The sequence below is a fragment of the Phyllobates terribilis genome, unplaced genomic scaffold, assembly GCF_046119375.1.
Source record: "Phyllobates terribilis strain yellow unplaced genomic scaffold, ASM4611937v1 Scaffold_9__5_contigs__length_417890890, whole genome shotgun sequence".
Taxonomy (NCBI): domain Eukaryota; kingdom Metazoa; phylum Chordata; class Amphibia; order Anura; family Dendrobatidae; genus Phyllobates; species Phyllobates terribilis.
In genome coordinates, this window is record NW_027362769.1 from 328,112,159 (window position 1) to 328,134,113 (window position 21,955).

The following is a 21,955-nucleotide window of genomic DNA, read 5'->3' on the forward strand; positions in this document are numbered from 1 at the left end:
TCCTCACCTGCGTCCTGTGTTGCCTGTTGCTAATAAACGTCCCATCATTGGTTTGTCCTTTGCCAAGCAACGACTGATCCTAAAGATTCCATGATGAATAAGTTACAGAGACCAGAGTCATGGACAGAGATCACCCCCAACTCACTAACTGTTTCCATCTCTTCCTCCTCTATATACTCACAGGTTTTCCGCAGAGAAAAGTTTGACGGAGCCGTAGATTGGTTTTCGCTGGGTGTAATTTTGTGCCAAATGTCATCTGGAAAATATCCATTTTACAATGGGAACGACGGAATGAGACTGAAAATGTCCATTTTGTGGGATGACCCGATCTATCCACAAGACCTCAACTCCGAAATAAAGGACATGATTAACAACGTAAGTATAATATATATCGGAAGGCAGGAAGCAGTGGTGTAACATGGGGAGTCACAGAGGCGTTACCCCAGGGGCCAAATTCTATGGGGTTGGGATTAGGACTAAGGTTAGGGTTAGGGTTTGTTATTATTAGGGCTAGGATTAGATATGGGCCTAGGAATAGAGATAGGGTTAGGTTGGAAGGGATTAGGGCTAGGATTAGTGTTAGGGTTACAACTAGGGTATTAACACATAAAAAAACAGACAAAAAAATTAATAAGCAGGAGAAAAGTATTATAAAATATGTACAATGTTATAAAAACAGACAAAAAAATAATAAAAAGTAGGAATAAAGTGTTATAAAATGTGTAAAAAGTTATTTGCTTGTTTGATGTCAGATTTCCGCAAAAAAATGAAATAAAGCTAGAGAGCCAAAGGGCAAACCATACTGCCACCAGTATTTTCTTTAGTTGCAGTACATGTGCCTGGGGGATAGGGGGAGCAATTCTGGACAGGTGGAAGGGACTCAGGGAGTGTTAACGCTCCCCAGGTCAAGAGGTGCAATACTTACCTTCCCCCGAGCCCTGGCAACCCATGCTACACCCCTGCCAGGGAGAAGAAATAATGAATGGTTGTCAGTCACCCAGGATGATGGACTCTTTTTGTATTTATTCCTCAGCTTCTCTGTAAATCCGCTGACAATCGGCGATTATTTGTGAAAGAGAGATTGAGGACACATCCGTTGTTCGAGACAATTGATTGGTTGGCATTAGAATCTGGAAGAATCTCTCCACCAGTCCACGTGGAGCCGGTAAGTACCTAACACCATGGGGGCTTTTTTGGGAGATGTCTGAGAGTAGTAATTGACAGTGGTCCATTACAGGGAGAAGAATAAGATCCCTTTAAGGTGTTGTTTGACACCCCTACCTCCTTATACTCCTCCCCAGGGTGCCCTATAGCAGTTGCCTGTGCTGCCTCTATGGTTGGGGTATATCCGCAGCATTGCACATTTGCATCATCAAATCTAGATATAACTTTATGGGACGGGGCCTCCAGGCTTCTAGAGGGAAGTTGTAATGTTACTCCGGATATTAGTGAGCTCTGACCCCGACCTTTCTCCTTACAGACACCAGTGCAGGGTGACGTCATTCCCGTTGTGACCATGCTGAACACAAGAAAACCGCGAGGGCCTCCAATAACACCTGAGGAACAGCGGCATTTCATCAACTTCAGCCATGTCAGCGGCAGGTGGAAAAATCTCCAACCAGAGAACCTGAGGAGAACAACATCTAACTCCAGCAGTTCTTCTGGACAAGGACCTCTGATAGATAATGTAAGTCTGTGGGGTGGGGAGAGGCTTTAGTTTCTTTATCTCTGTCTGAGAAGAAGCTTGCTACAGCAGAAACCTTCTTCCAATTTTTACAATCAAGGCCAATCAAGTTAAAGGGGTTGTCAAGGCTGAAATTAAAAGTCTGCAGCTAATTATGTATGTGATCACAGACTGCCGACGCATAACTGTGCAATGCGCACACTGTCATGATTGCCCTGTATTCCCCGTGTGGGTGGTCACGTTGCCAGATGTATGCATTTTGCAAACTTGCAGTCACATGCCGACTAGACTTATCTAACTTCTCTCAACTCTCTTCAATAGAAAGATAGAGTGATTGCAGACTTTTCATTTCATCCTTTTATGATCACTCTATTAGACAAAGCCACTTTGATTAGCTTTTATTCATAGATGTGGATTTAACTCTTTCTTTTTTCATCGTCTCACAGCATTTATTTTCATCCAGCACGTCATCATCATCATCCGGATCATCAATCATAGTTCTTCTGTGATCATCATCACTGTTCACCTCATGCAGAACATTTTTGTGGAGGTGCGGCACAAACAGCGGAAGACCTAAGTTTGCCAAAATGAAGAGTAGTCCTTCCATCACGCTTCGTAGAGTTTTTCCCCACTGGGGTTTTTTCACTCTACGACCTGCAGAAGAATGACTCTTCATAACTTGAAGCAAATTACCATCTAATGTAGATGATTGATCCTTGCATGAGACATTAAATGCAATACAATGTCTGAGAATGTTACTTGCTCCTTTGTTTATACTTTCTAATTTCTTATTGGAAGGAACAGGATCTATTGTAGCCACCATTGGGCTTTAGTAGCAATTGTCCCTCATGTTTTTAATTCCTTATTGGAAGGGTTCTATGAATATTCCTTTAATTTCCGAATTCCTTATTGGAAGGAGTTAACTTTACAAATATCTCTTATTAACAGTTGACTACTTCATCATCATCTCCTATTGTGTGCGCTTGGAAATTTCTTTGTACATCTGGCTATGTGCACACTCTGCATTTTTGATGCGTTTTTTGCAGCGTTTTTTCCACGTGGAAATGCACCAAAAATGTCAGGTAACCCGTCTGCCAGCTAATGCAATGACAATCTTGATGTGCTGTGTATATGATCCGGAATTTTCCACTCAGGATTGTCATTGCGTTAAAATCCGCAGCATGTCCATTCTGTGAAGAGTTTCTGCAGTGTTTCCCGCCCATTGAGGTCAACTGAACCGCAGCAAACCAGCAGGTACAAATATATCTGTGGATTTGCTGCAGATGTTTCCTGCGTTTTTGACTGACTCAATTCAAGTCAATGAGTCAAATACACTACAAAAACGTCACAAAAAACGCTAAAAAGAATGGTCTAGACCAAAAAAAGGGGACACAGTCCTCTGATCTAAAACGTATAATCAAAATAATAGAACCCTAAAAAAGAATATTGTAATAATAATAAAGTTTAACTAAAGGTTCAAGTAAATGTCAACATAAGATAAAAGATCAGAGGGCTCTTTGTCAGAAAAAAAACGTGGGATCGGTTTAGCACAAAGTCAATTTTATTAAAGATATATATTCATATAAGTAGAAAGTCCATATACGGTGAGACAAAACAAGTTGCTAAAATATATTTAAAGCAGTAGTGTGCAGTAAGAACCCATGGGAACACAATGGATTCCCAGCCCTCAATCAGGGTTAGCAGAGATTCACCCCCCACAACCAAGCATAATGGCCTCAGAGACAGCAGGAATATAAGATATTATGTAAATGACAAATGCACTATTCAGTAAACACTTGGAAGGTTTAGCAGGACATTGTAAAACATTGAATAGGAGATGCTGTACCTGAAGACATGCTAGCATTGTATAGGGCGGGCTGGAAGTCCACACAGGCGCCTCAACGCGCGTTTCTCCTTCCGGCTTCGTCAGGAAGCGTGGCAGAGATTAAAAATGACACTATATAGATGGCAGGGTCTGGGTGGCTGGCGAATCGGCGCATCGCTCGTCATGTTGTTCCTCCCCCCGGGGGGCGCGGCCAGTCGACGCGCGCCGGAAGAAGACGGGAAGGAGGACAACGTCATCGCTCCCGTCGTCCCGGCAACACGTCTGTACGAGATGCGTCTGCGCCGTTAAAGTAAGAAAACTAATAAGTTTCAGTAGGTAAAAAGAATGGTACCTGGGCCGGAGAAGAAGACTACTCTTCCCATCATCTGACTGCCGCTCCCACTGATAACAGTGAGAGCGGCGCAACTGCGGGGAGAAGTTGTCTCCTCAGCTGAGCCGCTGTCTGTGTGCGGTGTTAAAAAATAAATAAATAAATAAAAATTTACATTAAAATAAAAACACCTTTCATTCTCACCTGTCCGGCGTCCTCCCGATGTCCCTGGCAACCCAATCACCCGGTGGCCAGCGGTACACTGACGGTTGCGCGCTCACTTCTGGCAGTGTATATCGCTGCGCTGCCGGGACTGAGTTCACCTGAGTTCATCCACTGAAGATCAGCTGACGAGCTCCAGGACCTCACTTTACGGCACATGTGCTGTGTGGAAATATTCCCACGCAAAACTGATGCAATAAATGAGGTCACCAGAGATGATCAGCTGATCTTCAGCTAATTAACTCAGGTGAACTCAGCCTGCAGCACAGCGATGTACACTGACAAGAGTAATTACACTCCTATCAGTGTATAGTGCTGTCTTCTACAGCAGTCACATCAGTGATTAATCTGGCTGCTGTAGAAGTGACCCAGATTATGTCATGATGGTGGACAGGTGAGGGATATGGTTGTTTTTTATTTTTATTTTTTACAGGAGACTAGGGATTCAGATATTAGGAGAAACATAAATTATTAAAACAATGTGTAATTTTATTTCAATAAAAGACTTTATTCTGGCCGTGTCTTTATTGAAAAAGTGTCGTAAACCTTACTACGGGGTTAGTAATGGAGGAGTCTTATAAACACCTCTTCATTACTAACCTGGGCTTCATGTCAGCCGCCAATACAAGGCTGACATAAACCCCAACCTTATTACCCCACTAGCCAGTGGGAAGAGCGAGGCTAGGCACCAGATTTGGCGCATCTTATGGATGCGCTGTTTCTGGGACTGCTGAGAGCTGATATTATTATTCATGGATGGGACCAGGTTCCATAGCCCCTTCCCTTGCTATTAATATCAGTCAGAAGCAGTCTGTTTTGCCTTTACTGGTTAGATTTTATAGGCGGACCCTGCGTAAAAAAATTTCTGGGGTCCTCCTGTTATCTAGCCAGTAAAGGCTAAGCAAACAGCTATGGGCTGTTATTAATAGCCAGGGAACACTTTTGTCTAATGGCCCCTTCCCCGTCTACTAATATCAGCTCCCAGCGGTTGGCTTTCCCTCTGCTGGTTATCAAAATGACACAGGAGCCCATTTTTTTACATTTTAGGCTATGTGCCCACGATCCGGACGTAGCAGCGCTTTGGATGCAGCATATTTTTGCTGCGTCCAAAACGCTGCGTTCTATTGAACACAAGTAAATCCGCATGTGTTCACTGAACCATGCGAATTTTTGCACTTAATACATTCTAGTGGTCAAATTTCTGTTGCAGAGAAAGACGCATCGCATGTCACTGTCCACGGGTGATCCGCAGCCTCAGATGCATGCATAGTGGACATGGGCTTCTAGAAATGCCATCCACTATGCTGTAACATCTGGATGCTGCTGGTTTGACGCAGTATAAACATGCAGTTTCAAACCCACAGCGGCTCTTTATCGTGGGTATGTACCCAAACTCACCCGCAGCATGTCAATTTCTGTACTGGAGACGCCAGTCTCCGCTGCAGATTTTGACCGATGAAAGTGTTATTACATGCTGTGGGTCTATATGTATTGACAACAAAAGTGCGGTATTAGAACACAGAGTTTTGGATGCAGCTAAAATACTCAGCATCCAAAGAGCTGCTGAGTGCTGATCGTGGGGACGTAGCAGTTAAACTAACAACTGTGAGCTGTTATTAAAAACCAGGAAACATGTTTGACTAATGGCACATTCCTAGGCTAAAAATAGCAGCTCTCAGCTGCCCCAGAAATTACATGAATGGGAATACTAGCGAGATTGTTTTAGCTGACACCTAGCCCTTTTATTTAGTGATGCCAATTGGTCAATCAGACCCTTTCATTACTAAACATAATTAAAGTAAAGTAAAGAGTTAAATAAACACACACAGAGGAAAACGCTTTATTTGAAATACAACAGACACATTCTTTAATCATTTAAATTAACCAATATACTCACCCAAGGTCTGATGGTAATCAAAGGGTTAAAGCGATGTCATACGTTTCTTTTTTCAGAAATCTTTATTTAACTCCAAAAGGCATTCATTGATGTACAAAAACGCATTAAAAAGCACATAAAAAACCATCAAAATCGAGGCAAAACACACATTTTTTTTGTAGCGTTATTCCTGCCAAGAGATGCAGAAACACTGCAGAAATATCTGCAATCAAATCCTGAAAGTGCGCACATAGCCTTACTGGAACGTGTGGATTGGATCCAAAATATTCCATCAACTGTATATCAAGTACACTAACTACATATTTGCTGATTTATAGGTTATTTACTTCAGATATTATTCTGCTCTATAATTGATCCACCAGTTTGACCCCATAGATCGGCCAATATAATACACTAAGTACACAGTTTTTTAAAATAAATGAACAGTTTGCTCAATAAATTTTTCATACATAATAGATAAATATATGAACACTTATTAAAGATTAGACCTATATCAAGTACAGACCGATAATATTATGATCGCCTCCTTATTACCATTCAGGATTTCCCAGCTTCCATATACTGTAGGAACAGCTCTCCTTTTCTTCTTAATATAGTGAATGAATAAACATCTAAAATGTTCTTCTATATCTTTATGGGATTCCTCTTCCCAAATGGTAGAATAAAGGAGGGACATACCATAGATATGTAAAGCAGTGATATACCACTTATAATCTAGAAAGCCAGTGTAAGTTGGGAGGGTCTGATGCCAAACGACATTGCCTCCTGCCCCTTTACCTGGTGTCTCAATTTCAACAGTATCTTCAGTCTCAAGATTCAGATACAGTTGAATACAATGGAGGAGCAGAGAGGATACAAATCCCTGCTCCACAATTCACCCTGTGACTGCTGTGAATGTTGTGTTCATATTGTGTTGGGGGGCACTGCAGACTTCATTCTCTGTTAAGGGGCACTGTGTAGGGCATCATATTGAGTTGGGTGCACTGCTGAAGAATTATACTATAGTAGAAGAGAACTGTGGAGGCAGCTTAATATGTTGAGGGGCACTATGGGCACATCATACTGTGTTGGGGCACTGTAGGGGAATCATACTGTGTTGGGACCACTGTAGGGGAATCATACTGTGTTGAGGGTACTAATAGTTCATCATACTGTGTTGGGACACTGTGGTGGCTTCAGACTATGTTGGGGGCATTGTGAGTGCTTCATAATATTTTGGGGTACTGATAGGGAATCATACTGGGTTGGGGCATAGTGGTGCCTCATACTGTGTTGGGGGCACTGTTAGTGCGCCATAATGTGTGCATGGGTTGTTCTATGGGGGCAAATTGTGTGGAGGAACTCACTGTGGACTCGTCCTTCTGTGTATAGGAGGGATGACAGGGGTATCTTAATGGGTGAGAAAACTAAAGGGCTTCAGTACGTGCAAAAATAACTAAAATAATTTAAAAAAAGCGTTACACGTTTGGTGTACCATGAACACCGTGAAATCAAAACTCAAAAATCAATGGCGGAATTGTATTTTTTTCTTTATTTCATCTCACATAGATTTTTTTTCCTGTTTTTCGGTACATTTTATAATAAAATGAATGGTTTATTTCAAAGCTGCGACTCATCCAGCAAAATAAATTACCTGTTCTTCCGCTAGAACAAATTCGGGAATGCTGTTGCCAACCATCGATCATGGGACATTTTATATTTAAGGAGACGTTGGGGACACAGATCTGAGAGCGGCGCAGCGGTGCTGGTCTGAGAGATACAAAAGTATAGTTTTTTTTTTAACCATATGCAGAACTTTGGGGCTTTTGATAAGTAATGGACAAACCCTTTAAGAGATGAAAAGTGTTATCCCAGAATGAAGGACAGAGTTGCATTTAACTCAAATCCCGATCATTTAACCCTTTAGGCACTGCATGACATCTACGGTACAAGCAAAGAAAGGGGAGCACTTTGTTATGCAATCTGACACGATTACAAGTAGCTGATGCCATCATCGCATCACGGATTGCTATGTAGCTTTCAAATGCTCTGTATAGAGTCCTGCCTGATAGGTGCACACTGTCATAGTGTGGGGGAAGGAACGTTGGCCCCTGGGTCAAAATTGTGAAAAAACTACATTTCTAAGGAAAAAAAATTAATAAAAAGAAAATACTTCTAGTAATGAGCGAGCACTAAAATGCTCGGGTACTCATTGCTCGGGTCGAACAAATTGGAATACTCGGGTGATCAACCCGAGCAGCGAGCCCAATGTAAGTCTATGGGAAACTCGAGCATTTTTCAGGCGGCTCCCCCCAGCGGTCTGCAGAGGGCCTAAAAATTGCCCAAATCGATGGGAACAGTGCTCAAATGACATGGGAACAGCATGGGGAAGACACCTGGAAGCATCTCTTACTCCCAGGTCACTGCCTAAAAGTGTGCCCATCATAAGTGATCCTTGGCGCATGCGAAGATGCCTCCCGCCATGCACCAGTCGTTGCATACTTGCAACAATCACCGTCCACGTCCTTGTCCCAGGGCAGCATTCAGTTGTCCCTACCCCATTTCTTGGAATACAAGCGCAAGAATGCAGCCAGCCACCCACCTAAAGGTTGCAATACTATACTACCAAATTTTTGACAGCTGCTTGCACTTGAAATGTGGCATTTTAGGATCGTGGAGGCGGAAGCTTTTCATAACCTCATACCGGCGGCGGCCGGGTGTCCATACTCGATCCCCAGCCACCACTGTTTCTCCCGGTGTCGTCTCCGCCTTCCACAAGCACGGGTCCCACAACATTACCCGTGCCCTCCCCAGTGCACTTACTGGGAAAGACCGCCTAACCACAAACACGTGGACAAGTTAATGTGGCCAGGGACGGTACGGAGCCAGTCCACAGCTTTTTTTGCTGAGAGTTGTATTTAGCTCGGTGAAAGGACTGGCATAGAGAGAAACCGTATCTACCCTGGGTGTCATTTCTCCCAGGAAGTCCTCTAATGCAGCTTGTTGCAGAAGCAATGGCAGCCTGTCCAACATCAATTCGCACTTGTTGGTGATGCTTTGACACACACACATCTTTCTTTGCGCATTTAATTTCATGAATACAGAGTTGGACAAGGGCCTGATCTGCAAAGCGGTTTAAGAAATAACATGCATAGGCATGTCCGATCCACATTAAAAAAGCAGCCATAGAGTGTCCGGGAACCTTCCCCCACACTTTTCTTAGCCAGGGCTGCTTCTCGGCAGGGTTGGACGGGCCCACCAGAGAACAGGAGACTCCTCCGGTGGGCCCTGGCTTCTCCTTCAGGAGAGTTCATAGTGCCGGGGTGAGGCCATGATGATGATTGCGGCCACGATCTGCTTAGTTTTCTGTTACTTGGAATGCAAGCGCAAGTATGCAGCCAGCCTCCCACCCACCCACAGGCCGCAACACTAAACTGCCAGATTTCTGGGAAGCTGCTTGCACTTGAAATATGGCCTTTTAGGCTCGTGGAGGCGGAAGCTTTTCAGAACCTCATGACGTTGGCCGCCGGGTGTCCATACTCGGTCCCCAGCCGCCACTATTTCTCCCGGTATCCTCTCCGCCTTCCACAAGTACGGGTCCTACAACATTACCCGTGCCCTCCCCAGTGCACTTACTGGGAAGGACCGCCTAACCACAAACACGTGGACAGGTGAATGTGGCCAGGGACGGTACGGAGCCAGTCCACAGCTTTTTTCTGCTGAGAGTTGTATTTAGCTCGGTGAAAGGTCTGGCATAGAGGGAAACCGTATCTACCCTGGGTGTCATTTCTCCCAGAAAGTCCTCTAATGCAGCTTTTTGGAGAAGCAACGGCAGCTAGTGATGAGCGAGCACTAAAATGCTCGGGTACTCGTTGCTCGGGTCGAGCAAATTGGAATACTCGGGTGCTCGACCCGAGCAACGAGTCCAATGTAAGTCTATGGGAAACTCGAGCATTTTTCAGGCGGCTCCCCCCAGCGGTCTGCAGAGGGCCTAAAAATTGCCCAAATCGATGAGCACAGTGCTCAAATGACATGGGAAATGCATGGGGAAGACCCCTGGAAGCATTTCTGACTCCCAGGACACTGCTGTTAACAATGTTGTCAGAGTATTACGCCACTTTTACGAATGCACAATAAAACATACAAAAACGAAACCAAAATGGATTTTCCTGGGAAATATATTAAGGGACATCCTTTCCAGGGTAATGACTTGTATAGAAGGCAAAATAAATAACCAAAACCAAAAATACTCCTCCACACCTTGGGCTATGTTCACACATTGCGTTTTTGATGCATTTTTGCACTTTTGCACTTTTGCATTGCTTTCAACCAAGACAAATGCATTCACCAGGAAATGTAATTTTAACATTTTACAACCTTATCTGGCCATGTGGTGTGTGACAGATCATCAGACACATGCATACAGTGCTGAAAAGACATGGGAACAGCATGGGGAAGACTTCTGGAAGCATCTCTGACTTCCAGGTCACTGCCTAAAAGTGTGCCCATCATATGCGATCCTTGGCGCATGCGAAGATGCCTCCCACCATGCACCTGTTGTTGCAGACTTGCAACAATCACCGTCCACGTCCTTGTCCCACTGCAGCGTTCAGTTGTCCCTACCTTGGAATGCAAGCGCAAGTATGCAGGCAGCCAGCCACCCACCCACCCACAGGCTGCAATACTATACTGCCAAATTTTTGACAGCTGCTTGCACATGAAATGTGGCCTATTAAGCTTGTGGAGGTGGAAGCTTTTCATAACCTCATGCCGGCGGCGGACGGGTGTCCATACTCGGTCCCCAGCCGCCACTATATTTCCCGGTATCGCCTCCGCCTTCCACAAACACGGGTCCCACAACATTACCCGTGCCCTCCCCAATGTACTTACTGGGAAGGACCGCCTAACCACAAACACGTGGACAGGTGAATGTGGCCAGGGACGGTACGGAGCCAGTCCACAGCTTTTTATTGCTGACAGTTGTATTTAGCTCGGTGCAAGGACTGGCATAGAGGGAAACCCTATCTACCCTGCGTGTCATTTCTCACAGGAAGTCCTGTAATGCAGCTTGTTGCAGAAGCAATGGCAACCCGTCCAAAATCAACTCGCCCTTGTCGGTAGTGCTTTGACACACATACACACATCTTTCTTTGTGCATTTAATTTCTTGAACACAGAGTTGGACAGTGGCCTGATCTGTAACGCGGTTTGAGAAGTAACATGCATAAGCATGGCCGATCCACATTAAAAAAGCAGCCATGGAGTGTCCGGGAACCTTTTCACACACTTTTCTTAGCCAGGACTGCTTCTCGGCAGGGTTGGACGGTCCCACCAGAGAATCCTCTGGTGTGCCTTGGCTTCTACCTCAGGAAAGTTCATGATAGCGCTAACTTTGCAGCTGCTATGGGGCTATTGAGCGTGGGAGAAAGGTTAGCCCTCAGAATCAAATCCTCTACTGGGCACAATGTTTTTCAATCTGAAACAGCTTCTCAGTGGGAGTTGTATTTCACCACAGCCATATTCTTTAGCTCGGTGAAGGGACTGGCATAGAGGGAAACCGTATCTACCCCGGCTGTCATTTCTCCATCACCAGGTTCCGCCCATTGTCACACACGACCATGCCTGGCTGTATGTTCAGCGATGAGAGCCACAGATCAGGCTTCTGTGTTACAGCTTTCAACAACTCTGCAGCGCTGGGCGGTTTGTCAATTAAGCATTAAGCATGTTATCTTCAGCACAGCCTTTTGCCGCTTGGCCAAGGCAGTGCTGCAGTGCTGTCAGCTTGTGACTGATGTGGTAATTTTGGAGATGGAGAAGGAAGTGCATGAGCTGAACAATGTGATTACATTGCTGTTAAATTTGTGTTTTTTATACTAAAGAAAGATCCTATTGTTTTGTTTTTTTTTATTTTTTTTTAAGACAAATGCATTCACCGGGAAATGTCATTTTAACATTTTACAACCTTAGCTGGCAATGTGGTGTGTGACACATCATCAGACACTTCCTGTTTTATTTATGATGGAGGGACTCTGAAAGTCATAAAGCCTATTTTTATAGGGACATCAGACGGCCCTTACTATTCTTAAAAGGCCAGCAGTCGGCCCTAGCTATTGTTAGATAGCCATCAGCCGGCTATGCTTTGTTGTTCCCATTATTAAAGAGTGGGTCTCCTATACTGTTATTGCGTATCCAGTTACTGCAAGGGCTGCCAAAAATTTGGACGTAACCCAATACCCCTTTGAAGAGACATAGAGGAGGGTCTTAGTAAAAAAATGTTCCCATTATAAAGGAGCGGGTCTCCTATAAGTGGTAATGCCCATGCTGTGACTGCAAGGGCTGCCAAAATTTGGGAAAAACCCCACTAAGAATTTAAAGACACATAGAGCAGGGCCACAGTAATGACAAATTCCCATTTAGAAAGGAGAGAGTCTCCCATAGTGTTGGCCTGTGCAGTGAAAGCAAGGGCTGCCAAAAATTTTTAGGTAATTCAATGCCCCTTGGAAGAGACGTGGAGGAGGGCCTCATAAAAAAATGTTCCCATTAGAAAGGAGCGGGCCTCCTATACTTACAATGCCCATGCACTAAGTGTATGGGCTGACAAACATTTACCTCTGGGGGGTAAACATGAACATACTGTATCAAAAAAAATTTTTACGGGCATCATAAACACCCTTTAAAAAAAAATGGTGGGTGTTGCATCACGGACCACGGTCACCCTGGTGATATGGTGGTGTAGGATGAGGAGAAGGAGGAGGACAAGAGCAAATGGCCAAAATCAGGAAGCATATACCCATGTGTGGGTGTGAAAAGGTGCATGGGAATACACCTCTCAAGAAAAGACACTGGATTTGAGTATATGTTACCCTGCTATTATTCGGTGGTGTTGAGAAGTCTGGCCCAATCCAGCCCTTGTTCATTTTTATAAGAGTCAGCCTGTCAGCATTTTCAGTTGACAGTCAGATGCGCTTATCAGTTATAATTCCATCAGCGGCACTAAAAACCCGCTCTGATAAAACGCTGGCGGCAGGGCAGGCCAGGACCTCCAAGGCATAGAGAGCCAGTTCATTCCACGTATCCAGCTTGGATACCCAATAATTATAAGGCACAGCGGAATCACGGAGGATGTTGGTACGGTCGGCAAGGTACTCCCTCAGCATCTTCCCAAAGTTTGCACTCCTTGTGAGAGTACCCCGCACCTGAGGGCCTGTCCGATGGGAGGGTCTGAGAAAACTCTCCCAGAACTTTGACAATGTTCCCCTGCCTCTGCTGGATTGAAGTTGTGTCTCTCTCACCTGTCGTCCTTGGTTGTCCAACGAAGTGTGCCCTCTGCCGCCAGCGTTTTCAGATGGGAATTTTTTAAATAGTTCCGCAACAAGGGCCTTCTGGTACAGTCCCATATTTGTAGACCTGTCCACCTCAGGAATAACAGATATAAAGTTCTCCTTGTAGAGTGGGTCTAGAAGTGTCACCAACCAGTAATGACAGTCACCCAAAATTTTGAGAACGCGAGGGTCATGGGAAGGCAGTGTAACATAAACTCAGCCATGCGTGCCAGACTACTAACAGGCAAGACTTCTGTGTCCTCACCAAGAGGATGACTGACCATGCTTTCCTCCTCCTCCTCCTCTCTGTCCTCTGGCCATCCACGCTGAACAGACGGTATGACAGCTGTGCAGGTAGTACCGTCTAAAGTGCATGAAACTAGCTCCTGTCCTTCCTCTTCCTACTCCTCTTCCTCATTGTCTCCCAATGCACGTTGGGATGAGATGAGGCTTGGCTGTGTGTAATGACCCTGTATGGTTCCTTGCTCCATCTCATCGTGCTCCGCCTGCAATGCATCCTCTTTGATTGTGAGCAGAGAGTGTTTCAGAAGACAGAGAAGTGGGATGGTGACGCTAATTAAGGCGTCATCGCCGCTCACCGTCTTGGTGGTGTCCTCAAAGTTTTGGAGGATGGTACATATATCTGACATTCATATCCACTCCTGAGGTCTTATGTGTGGAGTCTGAACTGAATACCGACGGCCTTGTTGATGCTGGTACTCAACAAATGCCCTCTTCTGCTCACAAATCCTTCCCAACATCTGCAGTGTAGAGTTCCAACGCGTGGGGACATCACACACCAGTCTGTTAGCCGGAAGCTGCAAACGCTGCTGAAACTTGGCATGGGCGGCAGAATCAGTAGCTGACTTTCTAAAATGGGCACACAGGTGGAGTACTTTAACAAGCAGATCCGGCAGCTCCAGGTAGGATTTGAGAAACTGCTGAACCACGAGGTTAAACACATAGGCCAGGCATGGTACATGTGTGAGCTCGCCTAGCCTAAGAGTCGCCACCAGGTTCCGGCCATTGTCACACATAACCATGCCTGGCTGTAGGTTCAGTGGTGTGAGCCATAGATCTGCCTGCTCTTTCAGAGTTGTCCACAAATCTTCAGAATTTTGCTTTTGTCACCTAAATATATTAGCTTCAGCACAGCATGTTGCTGCTTGGCCGAGGCAGTGCTGCAGTGCTTCCAGCTTGTGACTGATGTGGTCATTTCGGAGATGGAGGCTGAAGAGGAGGAGGAGGCTGAGGAGGATGAGTTGCAGGAGATGTACATCGCGGGGGCAACCCTGATTGACCTAGTGCCCGCAATCCTTGGGGTTGAGAGGACGTGTTCCGTCCCAAGGACCAACTGGTTCCCGGCTTCCACTATGTTGACCCAGTGTTCCGTCAGCGAGATGTACCATCCCTGCCCACAAGCACTTGTCCACGTGTCCGTGGGTAGGTGGACTTTCCCGGTAACTGCGTTGTTGAGGGCACAGCTAATGTTTTGAGACACGTGCTAGTGTAATGCGGGGACCGCACACCGGGAGAAATAGTGGCCGCTGGGGACCGAGTACCATGGGACGGCCGCCGCCATCAGGTTGCGGAATGCTTCCGTCTCCACGAGCCTAAAAGGCAACATTTCGAGCGCAAGCAGTCGTGAAATGTGAGAATTTAGTAGTATGGCCTGTGGGGCGTTGGCTGCATATTTGAGTGGCGCCCCTGAGGGTTCGGTCACCACAGAGTTACTGCATCTCACCCAGAGGTGTGGTATCTCACTCTCAGGTAAGGAAGGAGTACAGCCCGGGACCCTAATACCTGCATCCAACACATTCCACTTCAGTGGGGGCAGGGCGAGATTGCTTTTAAGGGAGAGCACAGTCCCTGGTCCCTAGCTGAAGGGTGGAACTATGTAGTGGGTGTGGGTGGAGGAAGTAGTTTAGGGGAGCACTTCAGTAGGTGTATAAAAAGGGGAGCCATCTTGAGAGGACAGATCAGTCAGAAGAGGAGAGTGTGTGGAACAGGAGCTCAGCAGGAGCTCTGCTCAGGAGGAGGGCCTAGCAGAGAGGCCCAAAACTGAGAAGGAGAGGAGCAGAAGAAAGGCTCTAGGAACTAGGAGACCCCAGGCGTATGGATAGTGCTGGAGGCCACCCGTATGCCCGAATCTGCCAGGTGGTGGAGGGGTCAGGACGCACAAAGGGGACCGGTCCCTCAACTAGCAGAGTACTTTATGTCTCAACTAGAAACCGGAGGCTGCAGGATTTCAAGTCCTGCAGCCAATAGTCCATATCAGTCTCACCAAGAAGGTAGCCATAGAGGACCCAGGGGATATAACAGACGTCGCCCGACAAGGTCCGCGGGTACTGGATTTGGACACTAGGTGTGAGGTGTAGGAAGACGGCCAGAGAGAGAGAACACACAGAAAGGGGGTCCCGCTAAGTACTCCGGAGATATCTGAGCGTTGGCTGAACCCCTCCCTGAGTAAGAGCAGCACGACGAGGGAAGTTACACTGGTACCTGTAACTTGGATTGCAACAACCGTGAGTAAAAACCCTGAAGACTGCACCACATTGCCTCTGTCCGTTATTGCTGCTGCGAAATCACCCCTGCACTACAACGCCCAGCATCACCTATAACATCTACTACATTTCTACACTGCCCTGGAGCTAAGCTCTGCCTGTGGGGAGCTAAACCAACTCTGCTGCATTTACACCAGCTCCAGAGGACCTGCTCCGCAGCGGCGGCTCCATATAGCCGCATACCACAGGTGGCATCACGAATCATATGCATAAAACTATAAAATCCCCTGTAAATATTCCCCTTTTGATTGACCGCCCTGGGTCACGGACTGGGTCACCGCCACTGTGACATCTCCACTAGCAACAGCTGGCCCGGCACCTAGTACCCCACGGCCCAGGGGGTCCGTCATTTGTGCTTGCGTTCCAAGGACTGGGGTATGGACAACTGAATGCTGCGCTGGGAAAAGGACATGGACGTGCTTCCTGATGCTGCTACTTGAGAGTGCGCAAAGACAGATGCAGGGCAGGAGGCATCTTCGCGTGCACCATGGACAGGGGATTGGCTTGCATGCACAACAGCGGAAGAAGCAATGGTGCCACCTGCAGACACTGTTCCTGGACCCTGGGGTTCGGCCCACAAAGTCGGGTGCTTTGCTGCCATGTGCCTGATCATTCTGGTGAAGGTCAGGCTGGTCGTTTTACCACCCCTGCTGATGCTGGCCTGGCTCGTGGTGCAAATGGCCTTTTTGGGGTTATCGGCAGAGTCTTTAAAATACAACCTGACTCGGGAAGGCCTAATAGTTGTACTGGCAACTTCCTTCGTGTTGGTGTAACAGGGAACGGTTGGCTGACTTCTGTCTGTGGCCACCACACTGCTTCTTCCTACCTGTTGGGGTGCTCTGTCTCCCTCCCACTGTGTGCTGCTGTCCTCACTCTGCATGTCCTCCTGCCAGGTTGGATCAGTTACTATATCATCCACCACCTCGTCTTCCACTTCCGCACCTTAGTCCTACTCTTTACTTTTTGGCAATTGTGTCTCATCATCGTCCACCTCTTGTGACACTTTGCCACCTTCGCCTTCTTGTGACCGTGGCTGCTCAAACATTTGGGCATCTCCTCTTGCCCCGCTTCAAGTTGACCGGGCGAGAGGCCCAAATCTATAAATGGAAAAGTGAACAGCTCTTCAGAGTGTCCAAGTGTGGGATCATTTGTCTCCGGGCACTCGGCATGGTGGGAGGAAGGAGGATCAGGGTGAGGAATATGCGGTCCAGACTCATGGCTACTGAGAACTGACCGTGTGGAAGACAGGGTGGTGGTGGTGGCTAAGTGACTGGAAGCATTATCCGCTATCCAACCAACAACCTTTTGACACTGCTCTGGGTTCAATAGTGGTGTGCTGCGGTCCCCTAGGAATTGGGACAGGAAGGTCAGGCGAGAAGATGTGGGTGTTTGTTGTGGCACAATTTCAGCTTGCCCACGGCCTTGTCCTCGGCCTCTGCATGCGCCATCACCATCACGTCCAGTTCCCCATCCCTTGCCACGTGCCTTGCCCGTTTTAAATGGAGGACAGTATCTTCCACGCTCACTACAAATGACTGAGTTTGGAGTGAACGTATATGTGATCCGAGTGACGGAGAAAACAGGGTTTTAAATATCTGGCCTGTAGGTAAGTAGTTTGAACAGCAAACTGGTGTGAATTGCTCCACTGACACACTAAGGCTATGTGCCCACGATGCAGAAATGCTCCGGATTTTTTACTGAGCGTTTCTGCATCTCCCTGGCAGAAAAAACGCATGCGGATTGTACATGCGTTTTTCCTGCCAGGGACATGCGGATGTGAAGCGTTCTTCACATGCATTTCCGCATGCAGGTTGACAAGCGCTTTCCAAGCGATTTTAGCATCACTTGGAAAGTGCTTGTCAACTTGGTCACACTATATAAATCCATGCAAACGGCATGGATTTATATAGTGTGACCCCAAAGAATGGTTAAAAATAAAAAAATAAATCTATACTTACCTTCTGATGGCCCCCGGAGTCTTGCTTCGCTCCGTCCTGGCTGCCGGCAGATCGCGGTACACTGACTGCAGTCACATGACTATGACGTCAGTGCAGGTCCTTCAGTCCACCGCGATCTGCCGGCATGGGAGGACGAGCACACCGCGGGCCATCAGAAGGTAAATATAACATTTATTTTTTTATTTTATTCTTTTTTTCACAGGTTCTATGGTACCCGGGTCCGGAGGAGAGTCTCCTGTCCTCCACACCCGGGTACCATCCGCACATTGAAATGCATGGAATGCGCATCTACATATACAGTGATGCGTAATCCATGCGTTCCAATACAAGTCAATGGCGGCGAAAACGCAGTGCTTCCGCAAAATAATTGGTAGTGCTGCGTTTTTTTCCGCAATGATAATCCGCAGCGGAAATTTTCGCAGCATGTGCAAAGCACATGCGGATTATCATTGGGGAACATGGCAGGTCTTCTACCATGCGTTTTTTAAGCGTTTCTGCAGCATTTTTGCCGCTGCGGATACGCTTAAATAACGCATCTGGGGCACAGCCTAAAGGAAATTTTCAATGGAGGCCAGAAATGGCAGTATTTTCTGACAACGTATATGTGATCCGTTTGATGGAGAAAACACAGTTTTAAATAGCTGGATTTCTAGCGCTGTAATATGGAAAGGACCTGGCTGTATTCTGCAGTGCCAACAAGGAAAAGGCGCAGAAAAACTGTGTTCTCTGGATTGCTTTTTAAGCAAATAATGAGGATTAAGATCCAAAGAAAAGTATTCCTGGCCCCTGAGACCTGGGCCTTTGTATAGAAATATCTAACAGCAGCAGAAGGCAGAATTGGAATGGAGCCTCTTGTGCTATATGCACTGCAGTCTGCTATATACCCTACCTGCCTGCCTATATACACTGCCTGCCTGATATCTCTGCAGATGGATTAGTTAGTCCTCCAAAGGACTTTTTGTTAAGATGGATATGTGTAATGTATGGTTTTTCTCCCTACACTACCTAATACACAAGCAAATCTCTCCCTGACACAGCAGCACCTCTCCTTACACTGTCTGATTTCGGAGTGATTGTGATGAACATGGCGGAGCCAGGTCTAATATAGACCAGTGAGATGCTCAGGTGAGCACCGAGCAGTAGCGAGCATGCTCGGTCATCACTAAATACTTCATTATTTGTTTTGTTCTTTTTAGATTGTATCCCTTTAAGAAATAGTGTCGCTATGCTGAAGATTCGGGCAGTGCACATGCCCCAGACTTCTGGCCGGTTCCTCGGATGTCCATACGGGCGCCATTCGAACTGATCATCAATATGACACTGATAGAGTTGGTTACTGTGGTAGATCCAGGAGCCACCACTCTCCATTCTTTATGCCGCATGCTGCTGTAATCCTATGGTCTACAAGATGGCAGCGTTCCGGCACAGGGGTCTCAATGACATCACCGCACTGTGCCGCCTGTACTGGCTGCTCTGTGTGCAGGAAAAAAACCTTTCTCAGATTAGGTGAGTATAAACTCTTATTAGATCGTGTACCAGAGCTGACTCCCCAGGACACAGCGAAGCTGTGAACAAGGAAAGCAGCATACTCAAAACTGGCCAGATCTGAAATTAATTGAGATCTATCAATCTGGAAAAGGTTATAAAGCCATTTCTAAAGCTTTTGGACTCCAGCGAACCACAGTGAGAGCCATTATCCACAAATGGTGAAAACATTGTACAGTGGTGAACCTTCTCAGGAGTGGTTGACCGCCCAAAATTACCCCAAAAGCGCAGCGACGACTCATCCAAGAGGTCACAAAAAAACTCATAGGCTGCAGCTTCTCTCAGGCACACGATAGATTCAATTGCTGACCAGACACATCTGACAAGATTCTTTTTCAACAGTTTAACAGTGGAATTTAATCTGAAGCACGGCCAGTGCAATTCACGGATATTACAGCAACAATCTTCATTACAGTACAGTCTGAGTTTCTTGAGCAACCGGCTCCAGTAACAGTACAGTAGTTTCTTCAGAAGGCACAGTATTACAGTCTCTTCTGTAGCATAATTCAACATAGATTAGTTCTCTTAGCAGCACACTTGTATGCATACACAACCACAGGCTTTTCCTTCGCAAGGACACAATAGTGCACAACATTCTTTATCCTGTATGGCGATGGTTGGGGTGTTTGATGAGGGAGATGATCCCTGTGACACAATTCCTTTCAGTCCTTATCTTCCTGCCCGATAAAACTCTGCACTGTTAGTTCAGGGAGTTTATCTAACCTGTGTTTAGTTTCTCTCCTGATTTAAATCCTGTTCAGTTGCCTTCTGTCAGATCCAGATAACACACCACCTTTTTCTTCGGCTTCAGCCAGACTACAATAACAAGTTTCTCATAATCCCCCTGGGGCTCTGCTAAAACACTCCCTGTCTGATGTGACTGTGTTAACCCCTCTAGTTGCTGGATGCTTCTGAAGCACAACACTTCCTGTCTCCTGTGCTTGTGTTATTTGTTAGCGTTGCTGGATGCTTTTGAAGCAACAGCACTACTTCTTCATGTGACACTTCCACATAGTATAATGCGCCCCCCATAATCCTCTTTATAGTATAATGCATTCCCCATAGTCTTCCATCCATCATATAATACAACGCACTCCTCGTGGGCCTCCAAAGAAAATAGTGCACTCCCCATGCTCCTCCATAGAATATATTGCACTCCCTATGGTCCTCCATAGAATGTAATGCACTCCTCATAGTCCTCCATAAAAATAATGCACTCCCCATGGTCCTCCATATAACGAAATGCACTCGCAATAGTCCTTCATATAATATAATGCACCCAGCATGATTCTTCATATAGTACAAGGCACACCACAAATACCGTCACACCATGGTCAGATCACATATTACCACCACATAATTACCGAATAATACCACATACCAGGAACAAATATTGCCACACCATCATCAGACCACAAACAGTGGTGGCCAAAAGTTTTGGCACCCCTGCAATTCTGTCAGATAATACTCAGTTTCTTCCTGAAAATGATTGCAATCACAAATTCTTTGGTATTATTATCTTCATTTAATTTGCTTGCAAGGAAAAAACACAAAAGAGAATGACGCAAAAATCAAATCATTGATCATTTCACACAAAACTCCAAAAATGTGCCAGATAAAAGTATTGGCACCCTCAGCCTAATACTTGGTTGCACAACCTTTAGCCAAAATAACTGCGAACATCCGCTTCCCGTAACCATCAATGAGTTTCTTACAATGCTCTGCTGGAATTGCAGACCGTTCTTCTTTGGCAAACTGCTCCAGGTCCCTGATATTTGAAGGGTGCCTTCTCCAAACTGCCATTTTGAGATCTCTCCATAGGTGTTCTATTGGATTCAGGTCTGGACTCATTGCTGACCACCTTAGAAGTCTCCAGTGCTTTCTCTCAAACCATTTTATAGTGCATTTGGAAGTGTGTTTTGGGTCATTGTCCTGCTGGAAGACCCATGACCTCTGAGGGAGACCCAGCTTTCTCACACTGGACCCTACATTATGCTGCAAAAAGCCATGTTTGACTGTAGGGACCGTGTTCTTTTCTTTGAATGCCTCTTTTTTTTCCTGTACACTCTATGTTGATGCTTTTTCCCAAAAAGCTCTACTTTTGTCTCATCTGACCAGAGAACATTCTTCCAAAACGTTTTAGGCTTTCTCAGGTAAGTTTTGGCAAACTCCAGCCTGGCTTTTTTATGTCTCGGGGTAAGAAGTGGGGTATCATACCATACAGTCCCTTTTCATTCAGACGCCGACGGATAGTACGGGTTGACACTGTTGTACCCTCGGACTGCAGGGCAGCTTGAACTTGTTTGGATGTTAGTCGAGGTTCTTTATCCACCATCTGCACAATCTTGCGTTGAAATCTCTCGTCAATTTTTCTTTTCCGTCCACATCTAGGGAGGTTAGCCACAGTGCCATGGGCTTTAAACTTCTTGATGACACTGCGCACGGAAGACACAGGAACATTCAGGTCTTTGGAGATGGACTTGTAGCCTTGAGATTGCTCATGCTTCCTCACAATTTGGTTTCTCAAGTCCTCAGACAGTTCTTTGGTCTTCTTTCTTTTCTCCATGCTCAATGTGGTACACACAAGGACACAGGACAGAGGTTGAGTCAACTTTAATCCATGTTAACT